Source organism: Triturus cristatus, chromosome 5_2, assembly GCF_964204655.1.
Source record: "Triturus cristatus chromosome 5_2, aTriCri1.1, whole genome shotgun sequence".
NCBI classification, from domain to species: Eukaryota; Metazoa; Chordata; class Amphibia; order Caudata; family Salamandridae; genus Triturus; species Triturus cristatus.
This window is the reverse complement of record NC_140588.1, coordinates 273,915,101-273,929,539: the sequence shown is the minus strand read 5'-3', so window position 1 is coordinate 273,929,539 and position 14,439 is coordinate 273,915,101. Positions and strand designations below refer to the sequence as shown.

The window sequence follows — 14,439 nt, the reverse complement described above, 5'->3', positions numbered from 1 at the left end:
CATGCAGCGTGAGCTTTCACAGTGCAGTTGTGCATAATATTATTGTTAATAATATACATTGCCATTTTTCAACCAGCCTCTTCCAGCCATTGGCTTGAGACTTTGTCAATCATGTCTTGGCGGAGTTTTCATCTCTCACTTAATGCTGTTGGCTATAAGGGTGTATCCATCACCCCAGTGGCAGGTCGCACAGGTAACGCTGTGGGGTGGTGAGGTGGGGCGGGGTGGGGGGTAGTGGAGTTTGACATATGACGGGAAAGATTCAAGTAAATAAATAAATAAATGATCAAACCCATTACCCTGCCCTCGCTGCATTGCCGACTCGGCGATGCGGCGAGCGCAAGGTAAGTGGTTTTATTTATTTAATTTCTTTACTTTCCCCTTTCCCGTCGTATGTCAAAATCCACTACCCCCCACCGGCCCCACCTCAACGCCCCACAGCGTTACCTGTGCGAGCCGCCACTGCATCAACCTCAAATTTAAGTCCTTGCATTGAACTACATGAATGACTACTTTACAATAATAGCTTTTTTTTGCCACTCCTTCTGGGTCCATGCTCCGTGCCATGCTATCGCTACCTGCTTTAGTACATTACAACCTGACCTATTGGTTTTGCCAATGCCTGTTTGTGTATGTAGTGACTAGACATTTAAAAGTTATTATTTGCTGTTAGATTTCACAAAACACCAGTAAAACTAAATAATTATATTTTATTTCTGATGATGTACAGACATGATTGTTGAATCTGATGGAACTGGACCTGTGGGGTCACACTATGGGAGGCAGTAGCCCTGGCTTGTTCTGGAGTTGGGGTTGATATTAAACCCTATTGATTGAAGTTCTGCGAGGCACGCCGCTCAGTATTCCACAGTGCCGGTAGGCTCAAGCTTTGAATGACTAGCAGTCTGTGAGTGTTTGTGATAAGCAGGTGGAACCTCTCAAGTGCTCTCTTATCCTCTTTACCATCCTTTCGATTGGCTAACTTTTATCCTTCCACTGCTCACGTTTAGGGAACTGCTTTTATCTTTTCGGTGTTTGACACTTGAGTAATCTCCTACTGGCTAATGCACGGAGCCAACATTAATGTTAAAACGTCAGCTGTAAATGGACAGGGCCGTTTCTAGGTGTTTTGCCGCCCTAGGCGAAAAAATGAAAAATACCGCCCCCTCCCTTTTAATACCACCACTCTCTCCCCCTGTCATACAGGCTAGAAGAATAAATGGATTAGATAGTCCCAAACTCATGTTTTTTGCACCCCTCCCCCTTTTGCCGCGTAGTCTTGCCTAATGGTAGAAACGGCCCTGTAAATGGATATATTTATAAAGCGGTTGGTAGAGTGCACAAAGGTTCAAATACATTCAAGCTTTCCAAGGGTAGCTAGATGTGGCAGCATCAATGTAGAGGTTGGTCTGGGAGTTGGTGATAAGTGAGTGGACCAGCCATTTCGCATACCCGCTGCGGGGAAAGCAAATTGTAGACTTGAGTCGCTAAACAGCCTGAATTTGTGGTAAAACTGGTTTGTGGTAGGCCATGCCAAGCAATGTATTTGATGGTTGCCCAGATCAGTTGACTGGGGGTGAGTGCTTGCATTGTTCAACACTCCGTCCATCATTTCCTTTGGTTTTTGCTTTGTTCGCCATAAGTTGGCAGGGTATGCTCAGACGTGAGTCCCTTGCTCACTTTGCCACTGGATTCAAGCAAGCCTGGCTGAAGACGGCTGAAATGCCAGAAACCGGTCCTAGGAGGCTTGTTTCCGGTCCAGGGAAGACATGGCTTGGCAGTTCGGGCTGGACTGTTCCCATGAGGCACAGGGTCAGACTGATTTGCATATGGCCATGTCTGAACTGGGGTGGCAGAGTGGGCTAAGGAACGGTGATGGATTAAACCCAGATCAGTTGACTGGGGATGAGTGCTTGCAATGTTCAGCACTCCGTCCATCATTTCCTTTGGTTTTTGCCTTCCCACCCAGCCATCCAATTCATGGATTTATTTTGACAACTGGTTCTCTGATCTTGTTACTTATGAATCCCATTTACGCTTCAAATTTCTACAAAGCTCTTTAGAAACTACCTACCTCCCAATACACGACACTATCTTCACAAGAATTTCAGAATATTGTTGAATCCTTAATTGACTGGTACGAATCTACACAACTGTTACTGTTCATGCAATCGAGATGTACCCATTTCTGCACTCTCTGTAAAATACTTTAGCATCCTCAGAGTTTATTTCCAGTCTAAACGCAAAACAACATAAATAAAGTGGATACCCCTGTAGAGGAAGTAAAAATACATTTAGAGGCCTACATACATTTAGTCCTACCTTCAACAACCGATCAAGACACGTTTGTTCCATTCCTTTGGTGACATAAAAAAACAAAGTTAAATGTGGAAATGAACCTTTGTGACAGATGTGTTCATGCAAATAACTCTACCAAGCTGAAACTCCTCAGGTATCCTTTTTACGCATGGAGTACTCAAGGAATCCATCACGTTGATGTTCGTTCCATTAGTATTTTCAGAAGCGCCACCTGTGTCACTAAACGGTGTGCACATGTCCTCACTCTTTAGAGCCCTACCAACAATGATGCAAGCGGTTCGGCTATATGTTCCTTGACGTACCTTCCTAGCACAAGACAGCCATTCCCAAGTGCTTTAATCAACTATGACATGAAAGATCTGTATGAGAAACCATATGCACAAGTATATTCATCAATTCTTTTTTTCATGGCATGTCCTCAAAGTTCTGCTAAACTGATTTGCCGCTGAGTCATGGGACTACGGTCTATTACCAGTGATGGTTACCGTTTAGAAACTGTGGTGGGCCGCGATTCCTGCAATAGCAGGATTCAGCCCCGCCCCCTGCCTCACGCTCGTGCTGTACACAACGCAAGCTGGTGGCAAATTAAAATGGCATCACTATGCCATTTTATTTTTGTGTGTTTGCCTGCTGCGCTCGCTGCAAGTGGGGTGTACTCCTCTGCTCCGGTGGAGGAGCCCCCACTGTCTGTTACAAGGTTTCTTGGAGTAGACCTCTCATTATCCTTCATTGACTTGATTTTAAGGCACTGGACAATTCCATGTCAGAAGGGTTCGGAGGGTGGGGGGCTGGTTAACCTCTTCAAGCAGTCCTCCAGGAGCCTTTGGTATGTGTTCTTACCAATGCGTTCAGCCTCTAATAGATGCAAGCGCATTTTATTGGAGGCCACGAGGCTTCTGATGATTTCATGCAGTTTAATTTCAACTTTTTGGAAACTAAATAAGTTATCATGGGACTTTCCTAATCTGTTGTATGTGGTGCTCATCTTTGTCCATCGTTTGTGTTGATGATTGCTTCAGTTTGATAGTCAGATCTGAGGCTGCTACTTCAGTAATAGTACACAAAGTATCTACATCAGTGGCCATGCTATGTAAGTCACCATCAGAGAACGTGTCTTCCTGTGGACTATTACCAATGGCACCTTCTCCAGTGTTTGATATTCAATTTTGTGTTCAAGGGCGAGATCTGCAGAGAATTAATTCATTCGAAGTACCTTCCGATCACGTGACGGAAATATTAATACAAAGATGACAGCACTCTTCCCTGATGAATGTCACAAGTGTCTCAAATGTGAGCCATTATTTGAAAGCCCCTGATTGCAAAGACTCACTTGGCTGCATCCAGTGCTTAAAATGGGAAAAAATAAGTGCAGGTACTCTTGAAATGAGCTATGAGTGTAGCCACGGGACGGGGCTAGGGGCGGCACTAAGAACAAGACATAAGACACTTCTACTATGTGGCCGAATACTTATATATTCGTGAGTGCGCACTCACAGAAACAAGCAGCAATGCTCACACAAAGCATTCCAAGAATGTCCTTTAAAATACCTCCCTAGTGTCTGGATTCCCTCCCTCTTTCACTTGCTTTTCTCTCTCTCTCACACACACACACACACAAACATGCGCGCACAAGCAGGCAACCACCCAGACACACAAAAGACAGACACTCACACAAAAGACTCAGGTGGGATAAAGGCCATTTTACACCCCTTATCTCCCATGGCTTTCTTAATTGCTGCTGTCAGCGGGATGCCTGGATTTGAGTGTGTGCACAAATTCACACCATGGTGTGAATGTGATTGACAGCATAGGGCCTGAATGGACCCTGCTCTGTCAAACACAGTGTGGTGGTGAACACCTGACATTATGCAGATGAGCCTTGCTGAATTGTTTAAAGGGGGCTCAGCTTGGGCTAGAGGCGCTTTGGCTGTCAGACTGCCTCGTTCGTGCACGTGAGCCAAAGCAACAATGACCCTCCCTTTGATGAGTACCGGTACTCTCCTTGGCAGCAGAGAAGTGCCGGTACTCAAAGCGGTAAAAATGAGAAGTGCCGTACTCAGTACCGGTGAGTACCGGCCCATTTAAAGCACTGGCTGCATCACTTTGTGGCCGCATTATCTGCAGTATCCTTCCTCACTTTTTGTATATCTTTGCTGACTACAGACTCTTTGTGTTAAATTAGAGAATCAACCATGTCATCATGTGCACTTGCATATGGTACAACATTAAAGAAAGCTTTTCATTTGAAAATAATAATTGGAACAGATAGTAGGAGCCTGTGTGCCCTAATGGCCCTCTTATTCTGCTCACCACTACATATTGAAGTGACCTTGTGTTGCCTACAATAGTTGAACTTGAGAATGTGATTTGCACTTCTGTCACTCTAAATGTTTTCATGAAAGCACCAACAAAAAAAACCCTTTGTGTTTGATGCAGATTACTTTATAAATACTTTTATCACAACACCATCTTCCCTTACGACTAGGGGTGGGCGGAATTTGCGAAATTCACTTTCACAAATTATCGCGAAAATGTTAAAAATCTCCGCAAACACGTGGAAATATCGCGAAGATGCGGAAGTTTTTTTCCCGCCCGTTCGCGGTATTTTCTGCGTGGTCGCGGCTCGCCAACTTACCCATGCGGTTGCTCGCGGGCGCGGCCATCTTGTTTTCACTTGTCTCGCAGTGCATGATCGCGAGAAGAAAGACGTGATCGCGTGACGCATGACGTTACTGCGGGCGCGAACTGTCGCGAGACAGCGCAAATGGCTACCAACATTCCAACATCTCGTGGAGAACGCGACCGGATCGGGAAAACTTGTCGGCGAACGCGGGGATTGAGGTAAGGCGATCGCGCGCACGCGACAATGTATTATTTTACAGCGCGAGCAAGAAACAAGTTATCGCTAAGCTGCGGAATGCGGAAATGTTGACATTTTCGCGCTTTCCGCGGAAATGCCAAATTATCGCAATTTCCGCGAACGGAATGGAATTTTGGCCCAGGCCTACTTACGACAAGACCTTGGTGAAATTTCCATTACACATGAGTAATCTCACGTCATTTCAGTAGTTTCACATTACATTTCTTATGTAAAATTCCGGAAATAATGCTATTGTGCCACTTTGCGTAATTATGCATCATTTGCACCCAAAACGTAAAGCGAGCGAACGGGAATAGGGCCAAGAACCAGAAAGCAAGCACCTGTGTTTCTAGCGCATGTGGTTTTTTGCACATTTTTTTTTAGCTCTAAATGTCCCATTCTAGACGCCAGGGCACATTGTGTGCGAAAATATTTTGCCAAAAGTGGTTTCGCATTTCTTATAATTACACAAAAACAAATTAAGGTAATTTCGCACACCCCTATCTACCATCTGATCAGAAACGTCTAAACTATTCTTTATAGACATAAACTATTTGACGTTTTTGCAGTTGTGTAACTGGTAGAAAACCAACAGTTGTTTTTCAAAGTTTTTAATATGACGCAGTATCATGAAAACCTCTCCAGGAAGGCATTCTTTTGGTCTGCCAGAGTCAATGGGGTCGTCACAAATTTTACATTTACAATTTTAAGCTTGGCTTCCAACGTTTTGCAGACACGTTATTTAATGTTCCAGGGACAACGAACCTGAAGTCTCCTTTCCTTGATATGCTACCCTTCATGCGAAAAATATTCAAAGTGTCTAGGTTTCCTTTTAAAAGTTTTCTTTTGTCACATGTTGCATGCATCAGGGCAACAGTCGATGAAAGTGGGTGCAGGACCTTTTGTGTCTGCATGGCAATCATGACGCAAGTGGCCAAAAATAAATCAGTTCTTCACAATTGCTTTATACCTATTTGAATGCCGGTAGAAAGTGTGCTGGTAATAGGGTTATTCTACTTCCTTGTTATCTTGCTGTAAGAATAGAAAGCTTTTATAAGGCCACGTGACTGGGCCCCATTTCTATTTGATCATGAATATGAAACCAGTGGCGGCTCCTCCGCTAAGGCGGAGGAGCGTCGCCCCACTGCTTTATGCAGTGTAAGAAAAGGAAAAATGAAATGATAATACCTCGAGGTTATTAACATTTTATTTTTACCCGTCGCGGCTTCTTTCTGGGGCGGGGTTGCTCTCAGAGCAGGAGGAGGAGGGGTTTGCACTTCGTATGTGAGCATGAGGGATTGGCCGGCCAAACAGTCATGGGCACATAGCATGTTCTCCATGCAGGCTGCATTAGAGCATGCGTGAAGAACATCCCCACCTCTCCAGCATCTGGCTGAGCGCCGTGTCATGGTGCTCAGACCAATCACAATGCTGCTTTGGAGCTGTGCGATTGGCTGCGGGGAGCCTGGGAGCCCTGGTGCATCCTGCTTCCCCCAAGAAGCGAGGAAGAAGACGGAGGAAAGGCGGCGTAAGCCGGAAGCTAAGTGATTTTTTTAAAAATCCGATCCCCGGCCCCTTATCCCCCAACCCCGCCCCACTGCTGCTTCCAGGTAGCAGCCACCACTGGAAAAGTTGAGTTTTCCTGTGATATTCGAGAAGCATTTATTTCAGCGATCTGTTGAGCATGTTTTCTTCTTCTCAACTCGTGCAATGTTCCTCTCTCTTAACTGTATATAGTGGTTCTCCGGTATTTAGTGCATTGCAGTGTTAGCTATATTTTATTTATCAAAAATACCTGAAGTAGAGGCAAAGAACAATTTATTGAAAAGTAACTAATTGTTGCCTAAAAATATATAATAGATTAAAAACAAGAAAGGAACTGCTTCCCCAAATCCCTGATTTCTACAGTTGCCACCTTAGGCTCCTGGACTCATTGTGCACTTTTCTTCTAGCAGAAGAGAACATTAAGAAAAACACTATTGAAATCAATGTTTTGGGGAATGTTTAAAGGAAATCCTTTATGTTTTCTTGTCAAAGAGCGAATGGAAGACACGTGACCCTGTTGGTCTTTCTGAGTTCTGAGAAAACATCAATGAGCCAAGAAGACAGTCCAAAGAGTGGGTCCTACGCAGCCGCGGCCTGTGCAGGTAAGAGCGGTGGGACCGGGTGGGGAGGGATTTCGACAGACGATGACGAGGGAATATTAAATAAATAATGAATTTTCCCTTGTCATTGTCCGTCAAAATCCCTCCCCACTCACCGAGCCTCACTGCCCCAACGCTCATACATGCACGGGCCACGGCTGGGTCCTGGTGAAATCTCTGCTTTTCGCTTCTCTATTGTAGAGGTGGTCTAAGGAGCATGGTGATGTGCAGTGGGTGTAGGCAATGTGATAGCCTCAGGACATTTTGCATTGTGAATATCTCTCACTGTCAGTCTATTCCCCTTCCCACATGCACTTCCCGCCAAACATCAAGTTGTGCAGGAAAATAGCGGCAGCAAGTAACGCGTGACTTGAAAGCGACTCAGAAGCGTTCTCCACCTTAAGATTTTCAGTGTTGCACCCTCTCCTCTGCCTTGAATCTGCTGCTTCCCAAAGACCTCTGTCTTCCATCTCCGCTTTTTGAGCCACTGTTGGACTGCCCGCTGGACAACTCTCCTAGTGTAGATGGCTCTACACCCTAAACGCCAGTAGCCACTTCTGCGGTCTCCCTAATGTAGTATTAATCAGGCAGATGTTGGCACTGGCAGTGATGTCTTGCTTACAGTCAACAAGACAGGTTCCACTAGGTTGCATTTTAAGTAAACAGTGAAAAGAAGATAACAAATTCATATTTGATCAAAATCAGAGTGTTCAGAGGTGTTGAGGTGTTGAGTTGTTGTAGGCGCTGCTAGAAATGCCTTCTGTAAACTTGGGTCTGTTATTAATCAGTTATTCCATTCTTGGCTCATGAGCGAAAGTTGAGCAATGTGTGGGACAAGGTACACATTTCAGATTGAAGCCTCCTGTGTGGATCTGTGAGCCAGGCTTGCTGGTTCAGCACTTTGTAAGTAATGAAGATGGCAAGCACGGATCACTGTATGTATGCACAAGGAAAGCAGGGATTTGGTGGAAAGGAATTGGCAAGAAGCACAGCGTTAAACTGAGGAGCTATTTTTAGGTCTCGCCTGACCCAGCACATGCGCTGGTCTGGCGAGACTTATTGAGAGGGCTCCAAAAAGTGCTACCAGGCCAGCCTAGAGCTACAGTGCATGTGTGCGGGCGCGCGCGCCGCGCTTTACCGCGATTACATTCACTTTCGCGGCCGCACGGCCGCTTTGCATAGCCAATATGTCTCGCTTTTGGGACCTTATAAGTATTTAGTTATGCAACTGTTGCATAGCTAAACACTTATAAAGTCCCAAAGGCAAGACCTATTGGCTATGCCAATGCTTGTTCTTCTTTCCTGCAGGGTTTCCTGCATCTATCATTTTGGGCTCGGTGCATATTATCTTCTGGCACAGAAGCCCCGAAGCTTTAGCGGAAGGCAAATCCCACACAAACTAAGGCTAGGCGAAATTGAAATTACTCCGGCATAATTCACATACATTTTGGGAATTTCATGTTATGTGTGTTATGTGAAATTCATGAAATTAAGCCATTACGCCACTTTACGTAATTTCGCGGCATTTGAGGTAAAAATGTACAGTGAAACATGCCATTCACAGTAAAAATTTGCCACAAACGCATGGAACCACCAACATGCGAGCTGCTGTTGTTTGCGATGCTGTTGTTTAAATATGACAAAAATTGACTCGAGGACACATTTCACACTAAAATATAGCGCAATTTCACGGACTTATATTTTATGTAACTACTCCTAATTTTGTCAAAATTTCAATTCATTCCATCAAAACGAACTAAATGAATTTCGCATACCCCTAATACAACCATCCATGCATCCTTCTGTACATTCACACAGACATGGCTATATACAAAGACTTTTTGAACGACAGCTTCTTAAGATCAATGTGAGAAGATCTGTCACTTTGTAATGAAGCTTCGAGAATATGTGTTGGTGATGTTACTAATGGCGATGAATATCCGGGCTTTGAAGCATCTCCCACCACTGTGGCCCATTTGGTCTTTTACTTTCGTTATTTGGTGTTGTGAGTTGGCTGAAAGAGTGATGCTGACAGTTTCCAGGCTCACTGTGCATTGAGTTGTGGTCTAGTTCTGAGACTTGTCCCTCCTGGGCATCCTTAGCTCTGCCCCCTGCTCTAAGCACTATATGGCTTGTAAACTTTCCTGGGTCTTGGACTGAAAACACCCTGGGTCGGGTAACTTCCCAGTGAATAAAACTACAATCTCAGGTCATATCTCTGTGAACATATATAGTCAAGTTTGAATCAAGTATTCAGGGCCGTCTTAACAGCATTATAGGCCCCCGCGCAAAGCAGTGCACGGGGCCCTGCTTTCACAACCACTCACAGGAATAAAAGTGTTTAATGGAAAATTTGTGTTAAATTCTGGTTTGCATCAGGCCCCTATGCTCATGGGGCCCCCGGACAACTGCTCAGCGTGACCATGCGTTAAGACGGCACTGAGCAAGATATGTTTTCCTTGCTTTGGATTACAAGCATAAAATAGTGGAACATTGAGATCCATGAACCATGTGTATTCTGGCAACGACACTGACTGTGGGAACGTACCCATTATGTTAGGGCATGGTGTACCTTTCAGTTATATGCATTCGCGGAGAGAAGCTTATGGTGCCAAACTTGCAACCTACCTGATACCGTTAGTGATTGCCAATCACTATCCTCCAGGCTGTAGGGTGTACAGCATAATTTCACTTTTACATGTACCTGTATGATAGAATACTGGGAGAGACCTAAGTTGGGGCTGGTTACTAAATAGTTCCTACTGGTCATATAAAAGACTTGTACATTTACCCATGCAGCTTCCAGGAGCTATGCTGGCTTTCCGCTGCAACTAGCGCTTTTCACGATCTAGTGGGTATTTCGGAATTGTCACTGAGATGGCCCTCAGGCACCTATCAGATTATGTGAATTCTGTTTCAGAACTCAGGCAAATGAATGAAACATTTCATCTTGCCAGATTTTCGTTTTTAGTTGCAGTACCTCAATCCGAGTTGAAAATTATTACTTACTGTACTTAAATTCAGCTAGTTCTTCCAGTTTACCGATATAGGAACTGGTTTTGCTTTGTATCAATTCATTATGCAGGATAATCAGGTAATCGGAAGCATTTTATTGTACTGTGTTGTTTTTGTATAGAACCTCAGACTAGACCTCACGGTGCTTTTAGTAGCATGTTGTGTATGGTTTGTAATATTTCTATATTTTTGTGTAGACATTGTATGTGTTGATTTCCATTCCAAAATCTTTATTTCGGCCGCAAAAGACCATAAAAGTACATTTGACAATAAAACATTAACACGCTTAAAAATATTTACAATAGCACATTCAATATTACCGAGTTCATTATCGTTAAATTCACAACAGTTTTACAGAGATACACTTAAGGAAGAAAAAGGAAACTCTGCCATATAAGTGGTGATATATATATATATATATATATATATATATATATATATTTATTTTAAATGTCATAGAAAGGATTTAAAAAGGATACAATAAAAGTGAAGATAACATTTTTTACAAAGTTAGGAATGGATATAGTCTAGATCCGGGGGGACGCATAAATGATAAAAAGCAATCCTAAGCATAATCAACTATTTCTCTCCTCCCGGAATCAACTACTTTAAAAAGGGTCACCTAATGAACCACGTTGAATTTAAAAAGCGTGAGACAGCAAACACTATTGGCGGGTGAGTTGCATATTTTAAGACCCTCAATGCCTCCGCGCTACGCACAAAGCCGATGTTCTTGCACAGTTGGATTAGCCAACGCTTGCGCAGTGTGAAATAGGCTGGGCAAAAAAAGAAAATGTGGCGGGGCACTCACTATTACTTTCTTTAGCCCATTTGCTGGTAAAAGAACAAAGTGGGAGGGACCCTATCCTAAACTGAACAGTGTTGATTTCACTTTTTGATAATTTACCAGCTTCATGTAAGGGGTTCTTTGTTCAATAAAGGCAGCTCCTGCTCGATGAAAAACACCTAAATGCTCAGACACCATTTTAGATCCTACTCCCTGACTCCTTGAGGATAGTTTTAACTTTAGGTCGGCTGCATTGATGTCTTGGTTTTATATTGAGCACTTTTCCGTGGAGTCGTTGAGCAACTGGTTTTATGCCCATGCACTCTTGAACAGAACTGTGTACAAAAGGATCATATTTTATATTTCATATCTTGCAGATATCCAGTGATATCCTTTATTCTAGATTTACCCAAAAGGTGAAATATAGTCACAGACAAAGGTCTGGACTAGCGGATTGACCAGGTCTGAACTAGCGGGTTGACTTTGCTACAGTGTTTTGTTTGGCTTCTTTGAGACTGAAGGCGTGCAGACCACACTGTCAGTGAGCAGAAACCACAAGTATCCATGAATAAAATTACACTCAAAGGAGTGAATTGAAATATAGCGCATAAAAACAGCTTTGAAATAGTTCACTAAAATCGTTTCATCAAAGGAATGGAGATAGGAACATAAATTATCTCCCCCAAGGCATTTTTTGTGAGATTGACTATACCTTCATTTTGTGAGAATTAAAGATCGCCTGTGCTATCTTTCACTGTTTTGAAGAGAAGCAGTTTTTCAGGGTCTATTTTGAATAGGCTACTATTATAGTAAGCCAGAAAGAGCACCCCAAATTCCAGCTGCTTCCAGGGATGGGACCCGGCAGGGTGTGGTGTGATCTTCGGGCCTGCCTTTTGGGGGCTGACGGGAAGCAGTTATCTGCCAGAAGCCCTGTGAGCCGCCTGCTCGTACCTCCACCATAATCTAGTTTTTATTAGTTGGGAAAACCCGTACCACTGCTCACCAGTCTGCATCCCATTAAATGTGTTGGTGACTCATACTGCAGAAAAGTACAAACGCCACTTTTTACAATTTCTTGTTTTGTAGTAGCTCAATTCCACTAAGTATAGCACCCTCTTGAAAACTAAGGGGCATATTAACAAGCCAGGCGATAAAATTAACGCCGCTTTAGCGGCAGAAAACTGCTGCTAAAACGGCGATAATGGGCTTGATAATATGCCGATGTGAATTCCCGTAGAAGCCCATGTTAAATGTGAAGGACGTCTAACATGGGCTTCAATTGGAATTCCATAGAGCATATTATCAAGCCCATTATCGCTGTTTTAGCGGCAGTTTTCTGCCGCTAAAGCGGCGATAATTTTATCGCCTGGCTTGTTAATATGCCCCCAAGACACTGGACTCTGTTTGGAATGCAAAAGAACGTAGCAAAACTGCTGGATGTGTTTTTTGAGAAAATCTGATTGATTAATGGGCCCTGAGCTCAGCATATCAGATTTGCACATTTCGCCCCAAAGGAATGAGAAAGGGAACATGTTGTGCCTTTCAGTGATCACGCAGCACCAACCTGAACTCTTGGAGATGGCGTTGAGCTAACCGCAGACTTAAGGACATGGAGGGCAACGCTGAGCTCCTGCAATAGGGCGCATGGGGACATCTGGATGTGATTACTGTGCGGTTGTAACAATGCTTTGCAGGCGACATAGCAGCAGTCAATTTGCCCTTAATTTTTTTTAATTCCAACATCATTTATCAGAGACAAATCTTTAAAAAGAAGCTTAAAAAATCAAAACACTCTCCACTAAGATCACATTTCCAGATCTTGGTTTCAACTTAGTATTGGTGTTGATAGCTTAGGATGAGCACCATGTTATAGTTGACATACCCTAAATGTATACCTCTTGATACCATTACATGCTTTTGCAATTGATTTGTACACAAATTTGCACCCTGTCTTCCTCTCCTTCATTTCCCATTTGATGAATTTACCCAACTTTCTTTTAATTGATCAGCATCAGATATGGCATAGTGATAATGAGCGGCTGCATGAGTGGGCGATTGTTAACCAATAAAGATTCGGCATGGCACTACGGCTCCAAGCATGTGGCTTATTGGTGATTCTTTTGACTCCCAGGAAGGCTCTTGTCGTGGAACTTTAAGCATCAAGTGAGGGTGTGGCATTTGAAGAATCTTGCTATTTACAAATTGATGCCAAGTGGACTACTTCTAAAGGATGGGCCTAGGCTGGGGTTCATGTTTATTGTGAGGGTTAATATACCATATAAAGGGTGAATATAGGAAGAAGGGAGGGGTTGGTGGTGTAACGAATAAAGGGGTGCTTTGTCACATTTCCGGGGATCCTTTGGTTTCTTCTTAAAGACTGAAACAACTGTGCTTGCGATTGTAGTTAACCTCTTGCTTCTTGGGCGACTTGTCATCGGCTCTCTTTTCTGAGAATGTCACTGGGAACAAACACATTTCAAGTCGGGCGCTCTATCCATGCGTTCTATCCAGTTTCTGATATAACATAGCCATGCTGTCAACTCAGTCCTGGTCAATGGAATCCTAGGCTCTGGTATCAGTCACAGCTAAATCTGTGGCACTTGGACCACCAGACACCGTAACTTTTGTAGTTTTAGTTTTCCTGTAATTGTAAACCTTGCAGTACCTTACTCCAAACTCTTCCCCTTTCCTCCCAGACAAACTGCGACCTCAAGCCCTCCCTTACCTTTTTCTCCGCTTTGCCTCTTTTTCTATTACCTGATCCAGGCTCCCTTTCTCTGACAGGTGACATAGATGCACCGAATAAACAATTTAAAGTGTGATAGGTTTGTGCAGGTGCTACCTCCTAAAGACTTCCTTAAAAGGTATGCTGCGGATTCTAAAATGCCAGCAACACATCATGACGTCACCCTTGACACAAGCTCTTTTAAAGAGGCTGATCATGTGTGATTTCCAATCCAAGCGGTATCAACAATTATCGTGCTAATACAATTATCGTGCTTAATAACTACTGTGTCCCCACTGGGCCACTCATAATGAACTTAATCAACAGGGAGACCCATAGGTTCCCCCAAGAATATGAGTCAACAGTGTTGCTTAACTCCTGGAGGAGGCATTGACGATTCCAATATCATCAGACTAGTATCTGATTTAATAACACTATTCGGAATAAAATTACTGAAAAACGCGGCATATTTCATTTTGGTTAGACACCCCTCATAATGAGGGGCAAAGGGTTCAAAAACCTCAAGTTTCATAGGAGCCTCCCACAAGAAAATACACTGTGCAACTTCAAAATCATAGTGACAACCAAT

At 43.5% G+C, this 14,439-nt stretch overlaps 1 protein-coding gene across 2 annotated transcripts in view; it reads left to right on the top strand.

The window, feature by feature from the left end:
• Positions 1–14,439, top strand: part of ATXN1 (ataxin 1) — a 1,009,465-nt gene that overhangs the window by 209,723 nt on the left and 785,303 nt on the right. The gene's annotated exons all lie outside the window — the stretch shown is intronic.